Source organism: Silene latifolia, chromosome 1 (assembly GCF_048544455.1).
Source record: "Silene latifolia isolate original U9 population chromosome 1, ASM4854445v1, whole genome shotgun sequence".
Lineage (NCBI taxonomy): Eukaryota > Viridiplantae > Streptophyta > Magnoliopsida > Caryophyllales > Caryophyllaceae > Silene > Silene latifolia.
The window spans coordinates 130,515,515-130,519,972 of record NC_133526.1 but is presented as its reverse complement, the minus strand read 5'-3'; the positions used below and the strand labels follow the sequence as shown (position 1 = coordinate 130,519,972).

Sequence of the window (4,458 nt, the reverse complement as noted above, 5' to 3'; positions counted from 1 at the left end):
TGATTATTTCAGACTTACTTAGGATACTGCCGCCGAAACTACAGTGAACCGACTATCTTAGCATCCTTTTAATATTTGATTTCATCTTATTTCTTTAATTACTCGTTTATTTGCTTTAATTTAGTTTTAATTTTGTTACCTTTAGTTATAGAACTATTCAAATAAAACCCCCTCACAACTGTTACTTTAGATTAAAATTAGACAACTATTAATTGCATCGCCTCTCTGTGGTTCGACCCTGACTGCCGCTATCTATAGTAGTAGTTTGGATTATAAATTTATCTTTGGTACTCTACGACGGTATCACAAGGCCAGACAACATCCAATGATCCACCCCCAACACAGCCTGTTAAGAGGTTCATGTAGATACCTCATTTCTACACCTCCCGCCAACCATCCAGTGATGATTGGGCCGCATGTTTGATACGCGGAATGATTTATGACAGTCCGTAAGTTCATCGTCAAGTGATAGCTCAAACACTCGAGTCAACCCCTCGGTCGTTATCTATGCACCGATACGGTCGTTTTGACCGTAATTAGAGTTCATTTGGAGTCCGGGTCAAAAACCGCTTCATTTTCTGAAAACCGTTTAAATACCGAGTCGGAATATTCCAGAATGTTCTAGAAATCTCTGGATATTTATTCCTAATTAAAATTAATATTTTTGTTGTGTTTTATGGAATAAGTAAGTATAAATCTACCGAAATTCCATAATAAAATGCGGAAATCTTTCTTGCTCAGGAGGAAGCCTCTGGAGACGACGCAGCAAGTGTTACACCTCTTTGAAGAATCGCAGTAGTTGTTGCGGCTCTTCTCCAACCCTCTTTTCGCATTTTCCAGAATATTTCCGTGATTTGTTTTCAAATCCGTGTCATTCCTAAACTCTTACATATGTTTAGTATAAATAGAGGCCTTCGGCCTCCATATTTGGCACGCGAGTGTTCTGCCCTTTCTCTCTCTCTTTGCATTCTAGACTACGCTATTGCTTTTCGACGCCTACGTGCTTGATCAATCGACCACGTAAGCTCAGATCATTCTGAGTCCCAGTCACGTTGCATAGACCGACCAACTTGACCAACTCCATCTTTAATCAACCTAATCAATCTACTAAATCCTCTAACGAAGGCAATTTCCACGCATATTCGAGTCGAGCAATCACTAAACGATAACTTTAGTCAATCTCGTTTTGTTAAACATGTAAGTCTGAGGGTATAAATCCCATTTTATTATTGTACTTTTATTTTGTATCAATTAATGTAGATCTATATCAAAAGCACGTTCGAAAACCGATTTAAAATCCACCTTTAAAACCGTTTTTTTACGAAACAGCATAGGTCAGACGTAGAGAAGATACGCAGCAGCAGTTGCGCCTTCAGGAAGGATCGCAGCCTTGCTGCGCCTCTTCCAGAGGTTGCTTGCTGCTCCTGCTCTTCTTCTTCTTCCTCGGCTTCCTGCAAATTTCTTCGTTTCTTATTCTTTCACACTACTAGAATATATGGAAAAAGAACCATTAAAAAGAAACCAGTAAGTGGACGGGATGGTTTCTTTGGTGAAAAAAACCAATCTTCTCATAAAAATGGTGTCTTATGTATGAATGGGTCCCCCAACCTAATACAAGGATAACCAAAGAAACCACATAGCTAGATAGTTGGTTTGTCTCAATTAAATAAGAAAAATAAATAAAAAGGGATTATTACCCTATACAAATTGTTCTCGCCGTCTCCGTCTTCAGTTACTCCTTCTACCTCTCCCTCTCAATTCTTTTTACCTTTTACTTTCTCTCAATTTCTTCCTTTCATTGTCAAAATTATCCTTCTTTGATTGCAAATTTCATCAAATACTTGTCGATTGTGATAAAAATTCTATCTTGGTGCAAAAGAATGGAACGTTCGCAGAGTTTTTCGATAAAAATGGCGAATAATCAAGACAATAACAAAAGGGGTTGCATTGATAAGTCTAGAAGTGTTGGATAGAAGTGAGGAGAGCTCAAACTCCATTAAACTTGTGTGTCTTTTTTAGAAATACTGATTACACTGTTGAGTTATGGCGATTTTCAGACTGTGAGACGTGCGCTGGAAAGATGATATTGTCGTGTCTTCTAACCAAGTTCAATCTTCAAATGGATGATACACTATTCAACTCTTGTTCAATGCTAATCTCTGGGAGAAAAGGTTAGATCTTTTAATTTGTTGCGTTTTCATTATTTTTTTACGCATATCAAGTGTTTGCTGAAATGTCTGTGTGGGTTTAAACCTGTTTAGCGTATTTTTTCAATGTGAAAGGTGCTCAATGCTTACTTGCTTATGTAATATAGATGGAGAAAGTTGTAGGTTCATTACAACTTGGAGATGTTAGGAATTGAGGTAGAATATTCTGCAATATGACATTGTTGGATTGATACCTTTGTTTTCGCTCAACGCCAATCTTCCACCATCTTCTTACAGGAGACGAGAGAATGGCATAATAAGTTCTCTGGTTTTCTATTTCGAATTTTTTTATGAATTTTATCTCATAACTCCGTCTTTGAATTTGGGCTTATTCATGATTTCAATCTATTAAAGGTGCGTAATTTTCTTATTTTGGTGTTTAGAATAGATTCATATGTTTATATTTAGTGTTTATATGCAAATTTAATATTTCTATTAAATTTGAAAGAGGTGTGATATTATGGTGTAATTGTGATTATTCGATGATGTTAAGGTTTGTCACAATTTTTTTTTGAATATTCAAGGTCAGTTACTTCAATGAATCGAAGGATTATTAAGCATACATTTCCTCACGGTGAATCAAAGTGCCGTCATCCACCATACGACCAACATCCTCGCCTCACCTGAACCACTCTCCTCCAACCACCAGGTATATTATAATTTCCAATGAATTGCTTAGATATGCGACACAAGTTATACGGAGTACATTTTTATAGTCTTGATTTCAAACAGCAGTTCCCTTTCTTACTTTTGCATGTCCTTACTATGTCAGCTACCCAGGTACGGAGTAGTATTTACAATAGCATCTTATATAGTTCTGAATGACATCAATTTACTGGTGATGTTCATCTGTTATTGTTTATTGCAGGATGATTGATCAATCAAATTCCCCATTCAGTTTAAGGTATTCTATGATTTTGATACACTCGCTTCCCTTTGTCACTTTGAATAAATCACATCACGCATATCTTCCATCTTCTGGACTTTGGTCCAATGTAAATATTTGAATCAATGGAGGTGGTATTTTCGGTTTTCATTTGACAGCTCTTAAGGAGTATGAGTATTATACATTATAACATCTCGTCCCACAATGAAGCATATAGAATGTTTGTTCCACCCTTTAAGAAAATTTTGATGAAAATTGAAATGCATATTTGTTTCTTGAAGTTCCTTCGTTAGTGGCTTGCCTGATTATCTCATTCCTTACCTGCAGTTGCTCTCCAACTTGCTTTTATTGTGTCACGATATCTGCTCGAACATGATGTTAAGGTAAGGGTGAATATCTTTGAATGAGAGTACATTTGTAATGTGGAGTGGTTAGTGTTGATCGTATGCAGCTACATTTGACGAGTTATGATTATTTAAGGTAACTTAAAATGATTTTTAATTTCTAGTTATTTGTATGATTGGATTTTATGTTCCGTGCAGATAATTTGATGTATTGGATCCGAGACTACTTAACAAAGTTCGGCAATGTGGATTAGATTTGTTTGTACTCCCTAAGAATTAGATGAGGAGGTATATAGTGTGGAAGAATGAGTGGAGATTTTTGTTTTATCAATTTTGTAAGTTCTTGAAAAATAATTTAATTTTTTGGATACTTTGTGCAAATTCTATTTGTTTCAAAGGTTATTGTAACTCTGAGTATACTGTCAAAGTGATAATGTGTATTTCTTTTTATGAGAAACTGAATACGCAATTTATACTTTGTACTAATTGTCTGTGCCTTTAATATTTGTCCAAGAAATTATGAATGATATGGTAAAAAAAAAAAAAGAAAAAAAACAAAGAGACCTTACTTCTCTGTCAGTTGGTTTTATTGAAAGAAGCAAAGAAACCATCTAGCTGTCAGAAATGGTGTTTTATCATTAGCTAAGAAACCATTTTTCCCACTTTAATGGTTTCTTTTCCAAATACTTAAGAAACCATCTAACTATCATCATTGATTTCTAACTTTTATTCAAAGAAACCATTTGTATTTAGATGGTTTCTTACCCTAAAGACCTTTGACCTTGAGACCATCTCAATGTTGGTCTCTTAGGCCAATTTCCAATGGTCTCTTAGGCTTTTTTTCTAGTAGTGTCATTTTCTTTCGTTCTTTTTGTTATTTCAGTACAAAAATCATATTTTAACTATTCCCTTTTAATTACAATGCTTAATTCATCCTTAATCCCGGGTAATTTAATACTTGCGGGTTTTCGCCGTTTTAATTCAAATCGGTTCTTCGGGGTTTCGACTTGTTCGTGTCGTG

At 35.4% G+C, this 4,458-nt stretch overlaps 1 long non-coding RNA gene across 1 annotated transcript; it reads left to right on the top strand.

The window, feature by feature from the left end:
- Window positions 1-1,921: 1,921 nt before the first annotated feature.
- On the top strand, window positions 1,922-3,923 carry LOC141603073 (uncharacterized). The gene is made up of 5 exons (XR_012525021.1): window positions 1,922-2,171; window positions 2,732-2,856; window positions 2,988-3,111; window positions 3,421-3,476; window positions 3,636-3,923. It is a non-coding gene; the product is annotated as an uncharacterized LOC141603073 (long non-coding RNA).
- The last annotated feature ends 535 nt before the right edge of the window (window positions 3,924-4,458 follow it).